The sequence below is a fragment of the Canis lupus genome, chromosome 31 (genome assembly GCF_048164855.1).
Source record: "Canis lupus baileyi chromosome 31, mCanLup2.hap1, whole genome shotgun sequence".
Lineage (NCBI taxonomy): Eukaryota > Metazoa > Chordata > Mammalia > Carnivora > Canidae > Canis > Canis lupus.
This window is the reverse complement of record NC_132868.1, coordinates 24257662-24276142: the sequence shown is the minus strand read 5'-3', so window position 1 is coordinate 24276142 and position 18481 is coordinate 24257662. Positions and strand designations below refer to the sequence as shown.

Below are 18481 nucleotides of genomic sequence, written 5' to 3'. Positions count from 1 at the left end.
CATATCAATAAGGGAGGACCTCTCAAAAGAAAATAAGAACATGTGGCAAGATGAAGGTTGTTTGAAGAGATGTCCTATATACTTGAGGTAGATTTGGGAGCATCGTTGCAGATAGTCCTGAAGATAGAAGTTGAGGCAAAAAGAAGTAATAAGCTCATTTGCTGATATGTTTGGATTCTATCTTATAAGCATTGGGATGCCAAAAGAGGTTGTTGAGCACAGGAAAAAGAGACCAAATCTGCTCTTTAGGAAGATAGCTTTGGTGAAAGAGCAGAAGACAGAGAGGGGAAAACGTATTTCATTCAATGTAATGTTCTTTTCAGAGGTCCTGAAATGATCTTTTTTTTTTCTAAGCAAATTGATCAAAGTGAAAATATAATATAATCACTCAGTTTCTGTGCTCTTTGGTACAAGTCTTTTTGGATTTGGATGTGAAGACTGTGAAAAGCAAGCAAATGACCTTGAATTTTATAGTTTGGAAACAAGTGGTTTCCACAACATTATTCAAGACTGAGACAACTTGACTGATGATTTTCAACAAGCAAATTTGTACTACTCCATTTTCTGGGTTTTTAAAATCAATTATTTATTTATTTTTATTTATTTATTTATTCCTGTTAAATTCTAAGTACCAACAGACATATAGGACTATAGGTATTTCTCTACCCTTAGCTGACTTTTAACCCACTTACAATGATGTATGTAGATACAGTGACACAAGAAAAATGCAATGAGATTATGGGGTCAGGATAAAGTACAATGTAGCCCAAGGAGAAAGGCATTGATTTTCACTACTTATACACTGGGTCGGTGTCTCTGCAGTTAAACTGTGAGTGGCTTGTGGTCAGGAACTGGGTGTTATTCAGCTTCCAATTATTTTTGTATATTTTTTTTATTGTTCGATTTGTCAACATATAGTATAACACCCAGTGCTCATCCTGTCAAGTAACCTTCCAATTTTTGAACCTAGCCCAGTGTCTGACCTCTAGCTGCCATCCAGACAATGTTTATTGATTAGAATTATTTGCAAATAGATTAACAGAAAAGCTTGTTGTACACAAAACTTCAGTTCAGAATACTTGTTGATCCCAATTGATTTTCTTATAGTCTAATAGAGAAGTAGGGGAGTGAAAACTAATTGTTTTGAAAGAATATTGGTAATTAAAATTAATATCTGGTCAAGAATAATTCAGAAGAAATGTATTTTTTTAAGATTTTATTTATTTGACAGAGAGAGAGAGCACAAGTAGGTGGAGAGGCAGGCAGAGGGAGAGAGAGAGGCAGGCTCCCCATTGAGCAGGGAGCCTGACATGTGGGGCTCAATCCCAGGACCCCAGGATCATGACCTGAGCTGAAGGCAGACGCTTAACTGACTGAGCCACCAAGGTTCCCAGAAGAAATGTATTTTTACATAGATATATCTTCTGTGAAAGGAAGAGTTGGCTTTACTAGGCACAATTCTAGGGCCTTTTCAAATGTTTGAATCCTAGTTTTGTGGAGCAGAGCCTTGCCTACCATTTGTTTTTGCTTCACAGGTGATCCTAATATATGTTTTACCCAGTTGAAAACTAATATTCAATGTAATAAGTTGCTAGGTGAGACAAAATCATTTTCCCATTAAAACAAACAAACAAAATGCAAAGATAAGACTCACTGTCTACCTATCTGGCCAATTATTATCTAGGACATTTCTCTTTAAATTCTGATGATTCTTCCCCTTGTTCCCCGCATGTTCACGTTAGATAAGTAATCACATAGAGTTTTTCATATAAAGGCAAACTCCCTACCTCATCATGCCATCTGTAATTTTTAAAGATTTAATTAGCTCATATGAAAAATACTCCAAAGAACTTGATGAGATTAAAACATTTTATTTTTTGAAATGAGATCCTCAGTAAAATGAGATAATTTTGTTTACCAGTCAGTAGCTGGATTTTTTTCTTTTATATCTTTTACTTCTCTGTAAATTTTCCTCTGCCCCTATTTTTTTGCAGTGAATCATAGCTCATAAATACACACCACAGACCCCAGGGTGTGTACCTGTCAGCATTGCTTACTCCTGTTAATGCACCTTACTGGTTCTAACCACAAACCCTAGAGTAGCCACATACCAATGGCTATTTCTCAGGTTAACTCCAAAAGAAAATTGGAAATAATTAGTTCTTCCTTAATGAATATCTTCAATATCCCTAGTTATTTTTGAATGCTTTGCTTCTCAAAGGACTTGAAAATGAAGTCACACATTTCAGTTGTGAAGGTTGCTCATGAAGACAGGCTGCTGCCAAATCCCTATATTATGATGATGTGACTGTTGGGCTTTCCAGATAGGCAATAGACTCATGCTCTCTGGTTGTACATGGTTCAGAAGTATTGGGATTTGAACAAGCTGGGCTATGAAAATACCAATCCTGGAGTATTTTTTTTTTGTAAAGATTTTATTTATTTATTCATGAGAAACACAGAGAGAGAGGGGCAGAGACATAGGCAGAGAGACACAGGCTCCATGCAGGGAGCCTGACGCGGAACTCAATCCCAGGACTCCAGGATCACGCCCAGGGCTAAAGGGAGACACTTAACCACTGAGCCACCCAGATGTCCCTAGTACTGGGGTTCTATTGCTCAACTTTAATTCTTGAAATTGTGGAATTTCTGAGCAGGTATGGAAACATCTAGTATAACACTTCAGATTCTGAGCTAAGCTCCTGTTTAAAACCATGAGCTAGATTCTCCTTTTGGAGGGAAAACAGTTTTCCATTCAAACCAAAAAGGGAACTCTCTTCCCATATGTACCAATATTTCTTCTCTATTTTTCCCATCCCAATAAGTATGTATTTGATCTGAATTATTCTTAATGTCCTTTGCATGGAAAAAGGAACTGCTCTACCTAGACCACATCACAACATCCTCAAGAAAAGATGGAGGTAAAAAAAAAAAAATTTTCCCACAATGTAGTAAGCCAGACTCTTAGAAAAAAATGATTTCATCAGTTTATAAAAATTAAAGTTTGATCATTCTGGAAATATGATATCAACATTATCAAAATTACTATTATCATTATAATGATAGTGGGAGCAGTTACAACAGTATTAATAATTTTTTACAGAGCAAATAAGCTGTTTTCAGGTGAATGATTCCTTTCAGGTGAATGATTTCAGGTGAATGTTAAGGCAAATCTTAGTTGAAGGTTCAAGTTTAAGAATAAGCTCATACAGTTTTAAAGCTACTTTAGTTTCAGAACTGCTGGTATTTTACTTAGAACACTATGTATCTATTTAAGGACAAACATCTAAAGGAGTAACTGCATCTCCCTCAAATCTTTAGTTCATTCTCTGCAAAGTGTCATCATTATCATCCCTCAAATTTGAAAATAATTATTAACATGGGACATCTGGGTGGCTCAGCAGTTGAGCATCTGTCTTTGGTTCAGGGCATGATCCTGGTCCAGGGATCCATTCTGCACTGGGCTCCCTGCAAGGAGCCTGATTCTCTCTTGGTCTATGTTTCTGTAGAAACAGAAACATTCTTTTTCTCTCTGTCTCGAATGAATGAATGAATGAATGAATGAATGAATGAATGAATGAATATTTAGTAAGGTGTAAGTATTTTAGATAAATGTTCATTTAACATTTATGATGATTCTATTAGGTGGGTATTATGACCCTTATTTTATACATGGGGAGCTGATGTTCAAAGATAACATGTCACTTACCCATCATAACACAGAATTAAGCAGTAGAGATGGGAGTAAGGCACCCAATTTCTGATTTGAGTGACTTTATTAAGAATATCTTATCCAAAGTAAATAAAATTGTACAACAGGAAAATAGGTAAATAGCATCAATCCAAATCACCCATTTTGACCTGGTTAACTGTCTGACACCCAAGCTGCCAAGACCATTTATTGTACAGTCAACTAGATATCTCCTGAGACTCTAGAGCTCTTTACAACACAAAAGGCTATTTCACCTTTAGATTGTTTTCTTTTCGAACTTGAAGTTTTGATTCCAGGGAGAGGAACTCTTAGATAGCAAGGTAATATCCTAGAATGAAAGAAAAGTAACAGACTTGGGACCAAAAGTAGAAGCAAGAATGTAAAATTTTGTTTTCAGGAATCAGAGTATGCTATTGTTGGGAGACTGTTATATAGATATTTTTTACTCAAGGTCACACAGAAAGCTGTTAAGAGAGTTCAGGACTTCTAATCAGATATTCTGACTCAATAGTGTTGTTTCCACCATCCTATTATATAAATGCAATCTCCATATTACACCGACCCATAGCCTCCTAACTCTAAGAACTAGATTTAAAATGCCCTTGTTGGGCAGCCCAGGTGGCTCAGTGGTTTAGCGCTGCCTTCAGCCCAGGGTGTGATCCTGGAGACCCAGGATCAAGTCCCACATTGGGCTCCCTGCATGGAGCCTGCTTCTCCCTCTGCCTGTGTCTCTGCCTCTCTGTGTGTGTGTGTCTCTCATGAATAAATAAATAAAATCTTCAAAAAAAAATAAAGTGCCCTTGTTCAGTTCAAACTAAGATGAGAAAATAAACCCTCCTAGGAAAATCACTACTGAAATTACAATTATTTTTGGTCATTTGCGTTTACAAGAGTGAGCTTATATCTTCTGTTTTTATGAGAAGTCATCCTAAAATTACTAGCTCTTTCACCACATGATTACTAGTGCAAATACATCATTTATTGAAAATGCCTATGCTTAAAAGCCATCTTTAAGAGAAAGGACTACATGTGATCTTGCAAATGATAAACTGTGTTAGCTGACAATCACTTTAGTAATTGTGTCCATCATCATATTTGCATTTTTCTAATTAGTTTCAGTTGTTTTCATGAAGTTATATCTCTAGTTTAATGCATCATTATTATCAGTCAGTAAATACTAAGCTTGTATTCCACTATATGTTTAGAACGCATTAATTTTAAAAGAATAGCTTTCTACTGGAGCACTAATCTCAGTCCTTTAACTATTACCAAACTCACACATTTGGCAAGGAGGAGGCATTGTGAGGAGTTTGGAATAGGGACTGTGAAAAGTTGGAATTCATAGATCTCCCCCTCAAATAGCTTAAAATGGTGTTGAATAAAGTGACATAATAATAAAGAGCCCCACATATAGTAGTAAATGGCAATACATGTCATCATAACATATGGCAGTACAGATGAGTGGTATGAACTGTAGGAGTCCATAAAAGGAAGATGTTGCCGTTAACCAAAGAGAGAAAGACTGAGAATATGCCAATTCCTTTAGTAAAAACAAAGTCTCTACATTTAGCAATATTTTATCTGTAATACTGAATTTAAGATTTAAGTGAGGGCTTGAACTTGGGCAGTAGACTGCTAGTTCAGTCTCATTTCAAGTAACATCTAAAGTCTTATTAGCCGTAAATTTAGCAAAACTTTTAAGATCTTATTTTCTTAAAAAAATCTACTCTCCTATCTACTTTTCTCTCAATGTTATTTTGTGTCTTCAGAAAGGAATAACATTTCTTTCACTACAGTGCATCTTGTTTATAGAGAATATGTGAGGACCATGAAGTATATGAATTGAAGCTTAGATTTATTATCATTCATTCCTTCATATCACACCATCACTTTCTCACCTACAAAAGCAAAGAGCTGAGTTCTTTAAAGTTGGCATCACTCTCCAAAGAGGTTTGTTCTCTCCACTGTCCAGCCATCAGTTTAGCCATGTGTGTCTTCTTCTTTGAGAGGGGGAAACATTCAGCAATAGTTTACCTAATGATAATGGTTCTTTAAGAAACTCAAGGAATGTATTGAATGACAGACCCCTTGTCTCATTCCATAGTCAAAGTTACAGAAGTCATAGTGGAGAGATCTTTAATGACTCCGGAAAGATCCTGGGAGAAGTTATTCTGGTATTAGTTGGGTTAGTACATTCCTTAACTAAAATATAAGCAGTTTCACTCCCCCAAAAGTAAAATTTCAGGGACAAAGATTATCTCTGTATACTCCCCTCCTATATGCATATGCAACTAAAGCAATGGGGCGTTGTTGCACTAAGCATAACGGCTGTGTATTTAGTAAATGAGAGAAAGTAGAATAAAATACAGCAGTGAAGAACATAGACTTTGTAAACAAGGCCCATTACTGCCACTAACAGTCATTACCCACTGAGAATTAACTGTTAGAGAGGCAGAGGTGTGCAATGCAGCAGTAAGAGGATGGCTTGAGAACCTGAAAACAGCATTTCATCCCCAGTTCTACCTTTTATTAGCTGAGATTTTGAGCGATTACTTAACCTTTCTATGCTTCTATTTCATCCAAAAGTTTGAGCTAATAATAATATCTATTTGGGGGGTTAATGAGATTAACAAGTTAACAAGTTAATGAGATTGTGCTCTTAAAACTAGGGTCTAATAAATAATAAACATTGGATAAGAGTTTGTTAGGATTATTATTATTATCCTCATTAGTTTATGTAAACCCTCCATTTTTCTCATTTATAAAATAGAAAGATAAATAATACACCTATCTCATAAGATTGATATTATCATTAAAGAAAATTTTGTAGGTAGAATATTTAATGTTGTGCCAACATATAGTATATACACATATTTTATCTATTAGTATTAGTATTGTTATTATATAGAGTGTTGATTTTATCAAAATATGCTATTTCACAATCTGACTGGTTGCCTGATGCTTATGTCTGGTTAAAGACTATGCACACCAATCAGCTTGTGATTCACTAAATATCATTAGCTTCTTTCTGTAACTAAATCTGGGTTGTGGTCATTAGAGCTCCTTCTGGTGATTCTCTCTTCTGAGTTGGAACATCTGAGATGTCTTTTCAGGAGATTAAGCGTTCTTTAATAGCATAACTGGGAAGAAAAAAATTACATTAGTCTCAAAAGATTGTCCTCACCAGTGTCACCTCTCCTTTTGAAGAAATGATTCCCTTGGGTGACAAATTCACCAAGAAAAGTTTAATGAAACCATTGTTTTGTAGTGGAAATAGGAAAAGAAATAATCTAGCAGGAAGGAAAATGTAACAACTTGATTCCTATGAAATGCTGTTTGGGTAAATGCACAGGGAAAATTCTATTTTCCCTTCATATAGTCTTTTGGCCCTGGGAAAAGATATTTCTGGCAGTAGTCTTTTGATGACTGCTACTGTTTCAGCCATCAACCTTTAGCAGCAGACTTGGTCTGTGCGCAAACAAAATGGGACAGGAAGCAAAATACAATCTTAGGAGCCATTTTCTTTTTTTTTTTAATAATAAATTTATTTTTTATTTGTCTACATACAGAATAACACCTAGTGCTCATCCCGTCAAGTGTCCACCTCAGTGCCCACCACCCAGTCACCCCCACCCCCTACCCACCTCCCCTTCCACCACCCCTAGTTCGTTTCTCAGAGTTAGGAGTCTTTCATGTTCTGTCTCCCTTTCTGATATTTCCCACTCATTTTTTCTCCTTTCCCCTTTATTCCCTTTCACTATTTTTTTATATTCCCCAAATCAATGAGACCATATAATGTTTGTCCTTCTCTGATTGACTTATTTCACTCAACATAATATAGGGGTCATTTTCTGATGCGAAGGCCAAAGGGCATTCTTGGTAGTGGTAAGAGCCATATCCAGCCTTAGGTAGAAAATATTCAAATTCAGTTTAACAGAAGAAAGAGCTAATAGTACAAATTTGTCCATCTTGTCTGAAGACATGACTCTTGTGTATACAACAAATAGCAAGAACAAGAAGGAAGCAATATATTTGTTCTGAAAGGATTTTTGCCACTTCATTGGAGCTTCTGATGGATGCTTCATCAAAGCTTTCTGATTGATGAGGTCAGAAAAAGACACATAAGGAGTGAGTTTAGAATGTTCTAATGGATGTTATTACATGGTTAAATGTATGCTTAATTCATTCAGAGATTCTTAAACAACAATAAGTCATCAGAGATCCTCTGCTTTTCAAGTCTATGTAAATGTATTAATTGCTCTAATAGTATCTATTGACTGAAAAAGTCTGTAAAGCATTCTATTAAGAATATAGATTAGGCTTTGACTCTTTTCATAGAAACACTTCCTCATATGTTCCATTGACACTTAATAAAGTTTTAAACTAAAATGTAACCATTTCTCCAACCTAAGAGAAATGTGCTGATATTTTCAGCAAACAATTTGGCTCTAGGTTAACTAGAAACATATGTAAATATCAAATATGGCTTTTCCAGGTAATAAATTCATACCAGTACAGTGACTAGTAGTGGCTTAACAGGTGGAAAATTTGTCTGCATAGAGTTAATAACAGATTGAGATTGACCAAAATGTTGAGCTTCACGTAACACACTTTGTTAGGTTGAATAAAACAAATACTAATCTTTTATATTAATTTACCTGGGACTACGAATTCAGTTAGTTACTAAAGCATACTTAGATCCAATTTCCTTTCCACTTCATGGTAGAAATCAGGACACCAGCTTTTAATTATTTTTATTTTTAATGATTTTATTGACTTATTTGAGAGAGAACAAGAGCAATCACAGAGGGAAAATAAGAGGGAAAGCGACTCACTACTGAGCAGGGAGCCTGGTGTGGGACTTCATCCCAAGACCCTGGGATCATGATCCGAGCCAAAGGTAGACATTTAACCATCTGAGCCACCTAGGTACTCCTGGAGGAGACCAGATTTTTATCTTATTCTTTTAAAAAGATTTTATTTATTTATTTGAGAGAGAGCACATGAGAGAGAGAGAGAGAAAGAGAACACAAGCAGAGGGAAGGGGAAGAGGTAAAGGGAGAAGCAGACACTTAGCTGATTGAGCCAAGACTAACTTTTTAAATGCTGGAGTCAAATTGTGATATTATTGCAGCAATCTTTAGAGGATTTTCTTAGGAAGTTGAGCATATTCTAGCATCAAACCCTCAGGTGGAAGAATTAAGTAGATTCAACCCCAGAATTTTAATACGCATCATAAGCAGAATGAAAATTTACCTTTTTCTTTCCTTGAGGCAACTCTGGGAAATTAAGGCAACTAAATACTAATCTTAAACTGCTACTGCCAACCTCATACACAGAGTTTCCCCATGTGTTCCAATATGACACATTAAAAGATGAACTATTGCGCAGCCCGGGTAGCTCAGCGGTTTAGCGCGGCCTTCAGCCCAGGGCCTGATCCTGAAGACCTGGGATGGAGTCCCACTTCAGGCTCCCTGCATGGAACCTGCTTCTCCCTCTGCCTGTGTCTCTGCCTCTCTCTCTCTCTCTCATGAATAAATAAATAAATAAAAATTTTTAAAAATAAAAATAAATAAAAGATGAACTATTTGCTCTTTTTAAATTGTCTTCTCTTGGTAATATAGCTAATACTGAGTATTCAAATGATTATTTCAAAATAATATTGCATGTTGACCATAAAGACCTCAGTCTTTTCCCCCTACTTTCTAACATATGGCATGGAAGAAAATTTGAATCAATACCGCAGCAATGTTTACCATATTTCACAACAAAAGGACTCAGATGGCCAAACATTATAAGGAATGCCTTAGCTCCCCCAAAGAATGTTCTTCCAACCACAAAGATGTATACAAATACAGAGTTGTATCTCATGATAGAGCAATAAATAAATCTGAGATCAAGGAATTATTTGTATAATTCTCTAAGTATTCAGGCAAAAAGTCATAAATCTGTAGCATGCTAAGTTTCTTTACTGTAAATGCTCGCTTACCTCCTTATTAACTCCATTTAAAAATCTCAGGGATCGACAATCACAGGCTGAGGAAGACCATCCAACTGGATGTCAAGCAGTATTCATCACTATAGAGCTGAGGAGAAACCACCGTTTGAATGTCTTTGGAGAAGAAAATACTGATGTTCTATCTTTCTAGCAGTGTAAATGATAAGAGAAACAAAACATAGGGATGTCCCCAAAGAGACAGAAAACATAGGGAGGCACATTTCAGATGACTGACGCTTCTTAGATAAAATGGAATGAATTAGATGTGAAGCTTATTTTAACTATAAAATGTCATAAGTTAAAAATCAAAAAGAGGGATCCCTGGGTGGTGCAGCGGTTTGGCGCCTGTCTTTGGCCCGGGGCGTGATCCTGGAGACCCGGGATCGAATCCCACGTCGGGCTCCCGGTGCATGGAGCCTGCTTCTCCCTCTGCCTGTGTCTCTGCGCCTCTCTCTCTCTCTGTGACTATCATAAATAAATAAAAATTAAAAAAAAATTTATAAAAAAATCAAAAAGATTACTTAGTTATTGCTATTGAACCAGCCCATTTCTTACCGGGAACTCCTTAAAAAATGTTTTTGAGGGAAGGAATAATTACACAGTTATGTTGAATTTCCATAACATTGTAGGAGGCCTTGGTGCACAGTTAGGGTTGGTAAATATTTGAGATTAAACAATGCTGTTTGTCTCCATGATCTATCCTTTAATACATTAAGTGACCATAATAGGTACCTAATTACTTAGGGGTGTGTGTGTGTGTGTGTGTGTGTGTGTGAATAAATAATGATAAAATAAATCACTACTGCCTTTCCATTCCATGTGCATCTGTATACATTCTGTGCCATGCACTGTGGTTGTCTCGGGTACTCAGAAGATAAAACTAATCCCCAAGATAGATCTTCCTTAGTTGTCAAAGGCTGCTGCAAGTACTTTGTCCTTCATACATAACTGTTGTAGGCTTACCCTTTCTAGTCATTGAAATATGACAAACCCCTGCTTGGTCTTCATCATAAGAGGGCCTGAGCCTTTTTAGGAGGGATGGGGGTTGGGGATCCAGTAAATACTGAAGAGTAAGTAGTTCTACCATTCCCTCTATATGCAGGTTGGGTTAAAGAAATGCAAAACGATATATGAGGACCAAGCGTCCACAAGCACTCTGAGGTAAGTGAAACATCACGCTTCATTTACTCTGGGAGGAGAGCAAACACCGGAGCTCATGCTTGACTTCTCAGGTATGACAGAGTGTTCTTTCATGGATTTGTTGACTTTCTCGTTGGAGAGTGTAAAAGAGCAGAAGCTTCAGATGACAAGATGACCTCTCCCCTACAGGCCCCTTCAGGAAAGCCCTCTTCACTGGGGGAGGCCAAGAGGACAGTCTTGGGAAAGACGTTGTTATGCATTTTTACCTTTGTCTAATAGGATGTGTCAGCTTTGAAATGTTTCATTGAGAAAAGATCAAAATACTTCACTGAGACATATTCATAAAAATAATGTATCTTTATTGGCCTAATATGTAATAAACATATACTGTGCATCTATTATGTATGTGGCATGATGCTTTTAATTGCATATAATCACTATCTTAACAACAATCCCATTGATTGATTAGGATACAGGATGAAGAAAATGAGGCTTAGGGAGAAGAAATAACTTGTCCTACATTACATATCTAGGAAGTGATAGATATGCTTTCCATTAAACGGGCTATTGAAGTAGTCTTTCGTAGATGGTGACCCTGCCCACTTCTTACTCCAGTCCTTTCTAGTATACACACACACACACACACACACACACACACGAGCGCTCTTTGTTCATTACTACTAGAATGAGCATACTAAGGCCAAGATGTGGCTATGCCCTTATAACTGTTAAAAACAAAGCATGTTTAGTGACGCACACTGCCACTCTCCTGTTAAATGACCATCAAAACTTCCTCCTGCTCAGATAGAAAGTATTCTGTTTAACAGTTACGGTGATTCGTAATCTAGCTCCAACCCCAAACCTCTCATTTTCATGTATTTCATCCCTCCACCAAACCCATTCCCCCAAGATATCTTCAGTAGTTTCTCCTTAAGAATTTCCTCACATGGTTTTCTCATTTTGAAGTACTTTTCACTCAACTCTACAACTGGCCTACAAAACATTTATCTTTTAGGACTCAATTCACATTTGCCTTCTTTTAAGACATTAGAGGACTGAGGAAAGGTTCAAATACCTATTCAAATATCTTCCTTACATGCTAACAGACAAAGATAAAACTGTGAAATGAACACTATAAAGTCAGTGGTGATGATCACAGTAGACAAAACGAACAAAAACACTAAGATATATCTGTGTACAGAAAGTAAAAGAAATGAACAAATAAATTCTGATTTGAAGTGGTTTTCTATCCATGTAAAAAATGTATGTTGTCTACCTAATCATATATATATATATGTATATGTATGTGTATGATATACATATATCATAATAGTGTTTAAATAAAGTGTGTTCTTTTCAAAGTTCCATCACTAAAAAAAAAAAAAAGTTCCATCACTGCAGATCTTTTAGTGATTACTTCTCTTTATTTCTCCTCCTCAAAAGTTAATCTATAGTTCACTAAAGGCTGAAATATCAGAGTATTTAGAGCTCATCTTTTCTCTCACATCAACTAGTTAAGGCACTCTGACCACTCACTAAAACTCTTTCTAAATAAGTGAAATTGGGGGCACCTGGGTGGCTCAGTGGTTGGGCATCTGCCTTAGGCTCAGGTTGTGATCCCAGGATCCTGGGATCAAGTGTTGCATTGGGCTCATGGCAGGGAGCCTGCTTCTCCCTCCACCTATGTCCTGCCTCTCTCTCTGCATCCCTCATAAATAAATAAATAATCTTTAAAAAATAAAAATAAATAGGTGAAATTGTATAACTTGTGTATATGTCTCACAAAGATTTTCATGGGAATCAAATTGTTTAATTTATTCAACATGCTTTTACAGCATAATTACATGTGCCAAGCATTGTGCTTAGAAGAAAAAAATATGATTGAGATATTTTGTACAATATTTAAGCTCTCACAATACAAATAACAGTAGATGTGAAAGTCTTCTGAAAACTTTAAGATGCTTTACATGTATAAGGAATTATCGTCACTAAAGGTGTTTAAGGAATATTATAGTACCAAAATTAACCTTTGAGATTAATGTCATAACAACTTCCATACACTTGTCAACAACCTGTCCTTTAGGGAGGCTTCTGTAAAAAAGACCATTGCTATTGGTCTCATTTGGCATGGCTTTCTAAGTTTTTATATTTACTTAGTCCTGGTTTCAATAGTGAGATTTCTCCGAAAGGTATAATCAGTAACATATTACTAGTGGTCAAGGTCAAGGCCATTTAGTTTTATAAAATATTAAAATCAGTATTATCGTTTTTTACACTTTCCCAAAGTACTCTGGAGAAATAGTTAAAATGTGATGAATCTAGTCCACCACGATTCTCCTTGAGGATAACTTCCCACGTTTGGTACTGGGAGAAGACAATACTAGACCAGAATGAGGAAACACTACCCTCTGACTGTCCATAAAGTTGTCAGTCACTATACAATGAAAATTGAACTTTCTTCACTAGTGCTTTTATCCAGACTTCAGTGTTGGCATCATCGCTGAGGCAACAAGCTAATCAATAATAGTGTTTCCGTCCTAGTCATTACTTGAATATTGGTTTATGGTTACCTAGGAGTCTACCCCTATGCACATTTACGGGCAGTTGCATATTTAGAAAATACTTTTTTTTCTTTCCACTCTTTTGAGGATGCTTCAGTTTTAGGCCTCTTCACAGTAATCATTATAAGACTCATCCCTTGGACATTTAATTACTATATCTCCATTTTCTGTATTTTTGTTTTCTGTGGTACTTCTAGAACACCACTTCTCTCACAGCAACTGGTATATACTCAGTAAACCTAGTTTAACTTTAATGTAGATTTAAAATCAAACATAATTTTTTAGAAGATTGCATTTATTTATTTTAGAGAGAGAGAGACAGAAAGAGAGAGAGAGAGTGCAGGGGGAGGAACAGGAGAAGGGACAAGCAAACTCTGCAGAGCCCAACATGGGGGTTCAATCCCATGACCCTGAGATCATGACCTGAGCTGAAATCAAGAGTTAGACACTTAACTGACTGAGCCACTCAGGTGCCCCAATGTAAAAAAACAAAAAACAAAAAACAAAAAACTTATAAAAGTAAATCTGACCTATTCAAGGATGTTATCTTGCTAAAATTAAAAATTATATGTCTTAGGATTTAAATTTTTGAAAACTTTTACAGAGATTTTTAGCAATATTTGAAAATCATTTGATGCCCAAGTGTTAGAACAGAGTGTCATAGAATATTGAGCCACAAGTTTCTACAGGAGTTGCTCCAGTTCACATTATTCATCTCAGAGATAGGGGAAGCACAGAGAGACAATCTCATTTGAGTGAGGTGACCAATCAACTTGGTGACAAAGCCCAAGCCTTCTGATGCTCACTGTCCCAATTCACTTCACTCTCTCACACCAACTGGGCTGTTTAAATCTCACTTTGTAAATTCATAAGAGCACCCTCCCATCTGATAATATGCTTCTGACATTTGTAGTTGGAATAAGAAGCAAATACATGCAATGAAAGTTGTGACTGTTCAGATTCTCTAGATTTTTCTCCTGATCGTCTAGATGTTACGTGCAGAAAGCCTGAAACATTACAAGAAACATAAAGGGCCTAACTAACATGGGGCATATACCAGACCTCTTGAAGACCTGATTTAGGATGCATGCTGAATGAGAATTATGTGATAACCACTTGTTGGCAGCAATAGGAAGAGCATTTAGGGCAGAGAACAGCATAAGCAAAACCCCAAAGCAGGAAGTCTCTAGGTACGTTCAAGGATTTGAAATGAAACCATAACAGCTAGAGCATACTGAGTGAAATAAAAACAAAGGTTGGAGAAATAAATAGTGATAAGCCCCTTCAGGTCTTGTAGACCACGTTAAGGATTCATTTTTTAGGTTGTTATGGAACATTTTTTAAACGTTTTAAGCAGAAAAGGCCATGACACAAGTTTTAGGAAATATCTTTTTTAGGTTCAATATATATTATGTGTTAAAAACAGACAAGAATGCATGCGAGGTGATAAGGTAAACAGATACTATGATAATCCAGGAAAATATGAGAGATTTTTGACAAAAAGGTGGCAGTAGAGTTGGAGATAAATGCATCAATTGGAGTTTAGCTGGAATGTAGAACTAACATATGGGGAACACACATCTCTGCTTAAAAGGATTAAAAATGTCCAAAGTTATGTAACCAACTAATAATGTTTTTCACTTCAAACTGCCTTTTGTATTGATTCCTTCTTCATCTGTATATATATATATATATATATATATATATATATATATATATATATGTCAGATCCTCATAAGGTAGCAGAGAAGCTGTTTTCTAAGCTTGCACTGCTCTCTGGTCCACACATCTTTAGTATAATGTCTATGAAATCAGTCTCCTTTGTGTTTGAATCTTGACTTATCCATTCAACAGTTCTGAGAACATGGACAATTCACAAAACCCCTGTTAAGTTCACTTCCAAGGGGATAAGATTAATACTTTCCACTTACCTCCCCTGTCTTAGTTTGCTTGAGGCCTAATAAGATGATGAGACATACTGTTTAAAAGCATTTTGATCACACCTGCTCGCCTCCCCTCAAAATGAAAATACACCAAAAATAAGTTTTAAGGCATTAAAGACACAATGACACTATTGAAGAAGTCTTCCCTTCCAAATTGACCAGAGTAAGGAGCGAGACTAACATCATGCCAAGAGTCCAGGTAAATCACCTTGCAGGTAATAAGCCCCATCCAAACACTCAGGGAATCCAATCCACTTTGGGATTCCCGTTTTCAAACATGAACACACAACCACCAGGGATAAGCATATATCTGAGGAAGATCTCTAACAAAAGAAACAAGAACAAACAAACAAAAAACTTGAAAGGAATAGAGCCTATGTGAAGAGAAGTAACTTTAGGAAAAACTTTAATTTTCATGGTCAGAGGTATCATAAAAAAAGCAGAAATTAAAAACATGAAATAGCAGAAATGAGGAGCTCAAGAGAAAAGTTAAACAGATTTAGGAAAATAGAGAAGAAACCATTTAAAAATGATACAATGAGTTCAGGATGTCCAACATATAAGTGAGAGGGGTTCCAGGAAGAAGGAAAAGGAAGGAGAGTGGAGCAGATAGTGCTTATAAGATAAGTTGGGAAATTTGTCCAGAAATAAGGACTATGAATTGATATAAAATGGAAGAAAATAAATCCATTTTAAAGAAATTGGAGAAATATAAGAACTCAGGATACAAAAAGAAAAATTTTACAAGCTTCCAGAGAAGAGAAAAATGAAGCTTCATATTATGCATAAAATTGGGATTCAGAATGGCTTGGGACTTCTCAACAAACAACACTGGCAGCAAGAAGAAAATTGGACAATGTCTTTACATTCTTAGTTAAGTAATGAAAAAATCTAAATTTTCAATCCAGCCTAATTAAATATTAAATCTGAAGATAATATAGAAACATTTTAGTTCCCCCCCCCCAAAAAAAAAAAATCCCGCGAACCATTCTCAGAAAGCTTCTGACTTGGTCTTCCACTTCAATATAGGACTCAAGTGATCCAACGCAGAAGGCAGATACATGCAATTGTATCTTCTCAGGAAGACAATTTCACAAAAGACATAAAAAACAACCAGCCCTGATTTAAGCAACATGGCCTGGGGAACAGACACATTAACGGCTGTCATCACAAGATTCCTTCTGCTCTGGTGAACCTCTATCAGATTCTTATCAACGTGGACCATGTGTTGATGCACTGTCTATTCTCACTTCCAGGCACTGACGGCAACTGAGGACATTCACCCTAATTCCTGAGAACTGGAAGTTGGCCATGACAAGCTCAGAAAAAAAGATCAAACATCTCACTTCCCACCATATCCAGTATCCAGCTTATTTTACAGAGCTGCCAGATGCCAGACTATGGAATTTATCTCTATTTCCCCAAGGTTCATGCATTGTCTTTTCCAATGAATTCACCAAAAGAAACTTTTATGATCTCAAGAGAAAGCTCAAAACCAAACTATGATCGAGACTCCACTCAAGCTATCTTCTGCTGGGATTATCATTCTTATGACAATATAGCTCTTTTTATAAATGTTGTGCTTCTTAATTTCGACATGTGGACACTTTCATATTTATATGAAAACAATTAAAAACAGGGAAAAATCACTGAGAAAAGGAGGTGAGATATGAAGTATTCAACATAAGCTCTTAATAAATCATGAGTACAATTGCTATAATTTTATGTAGTCCTTCCATCCCCTGGTATCAGGTTTTTTTGTTTTGTTTTGTTTTGTTTTTTTGCTTTTTCTGAAATTCAGTTCGGGGGAAAAACTTCTCAAATAGTCATATAATGACCTCATTGTTTAGCATTTGTACAGAAAATGTCCTTTTCTTACTACTAAGGGACACGATGCAAACTTCCGTAAAATGTTAACAATGACAAAAAAAATCTCAGTCATATTAATGTTCATAAATAAATTTTAGATTGATTCTAATAAAAATATTTAATGAATAACTTACATAAAGATTTTAGTCCACATTCAAATAATTATGTTCATTTAGGATATACATAGATATAAATTAGACAAAAGATGGGTACCTGGATGGCTAGGTGGGGTAAGCATCCAACTCTTGATTTCAGCTCAGGCCATGATCTCAAGGTGGGAAGATCAAGTCCCACATTGGATTCAGCATGCAGTCTGCTTGAAATTCTCTCCCTCTTCCTTTCTGTTTATGCTCTCTCTAAATAAATAAATACTATCTTGAAGAAAAAAAAAAAAAACTAGGCAAAAGATGTAGTACAAAAGCTATCCCAGCAGTCAAGAGATTTTGAATCTCATTCTGAATCTGTCACTACCTAAGTCATCAAGCTTGGTAAGGTCACTTCCCTCAGGGCAGCAGATTTCTTGTCTGTAAGATTAGAACATTGGATGTCTTGTTGGATTGTACCTTGACTAAGGCTGGGAATGACATTTCCCCAGAATCTCTTTCTCTTTATAGTTTAAGGCTAGAGTAGACAGGAGGGACTTGCTTGAGATTTGGAAGGTCAGAGTGTAGCAGGTGTCATTACATTTAGAAGGTCATCTCGATCTGGCATGGTCCTGAGCAGATGCAGAAGTGTCCAGTAGGCCTCGGCCTCCACTCTGCTTACACCTCACCTTCGCCACTTGGCAACCCCGTATCCCATGCCCACTGGTATGGATTTGGCTGCGGTCTTACAGAGCCCTAACTTCGTGAGAGGTGAAGATTTCCATTTAACCCCTTAAAAGCTTCCCCAAATTGTGATCCTAATTCACAGACTAGAAGTGTTTGATATCCTGAATTTCTAAGAAAGCTTATGTTTGTCCACAGAAGCTTTTTCAAGTAATACTTAGAGTAGCACTGGTTCCCTGAGAAATGTGCTGATGAGTTCTACGGCCCCTTCCAAATCTGATTTTCTAGGGTTCTCAGTATGATATTCTATGATCTATGTATATCTCAGTAAATATTAGGAGCAGATTCAAATCTCCTTCTCTATTTGTAGCAGACAACAGGGAAGTTAAGCTCTGTTGTAAATTTGTATGTGACTTCCCAGAACACCTACAGAGTATTGAGTTCTCAGATTTCAAATATATAAGCAATAAAAGGACTTACAGTGACTGCAT

The 18481-nt window shown here is 36.4% G+C and overlaps 1 long non-coding RNA gene across 1 annotated transcript; it reads right to left on the bottom strand.

Moving 5' to 3' along the window:
• Positions 1–5649: 5649 nt before the first annotated feature.
• On the bottom strand, positions 5650–17573 carry LOC140622201 (uncharacterized). The gene is made up of 3 exons (XR_012021943.1): positions 17437–17573; positions 9702–9798; positions 5650–6852 (listed from the first exon to the last, which is right to left on the bottom strand). It is a non-coding gene; the product is annotated as an uncharacterized lncRNA (long non-coding RNA).
• Positions 17574–18481: the final 908 nt, after the last annotated feature.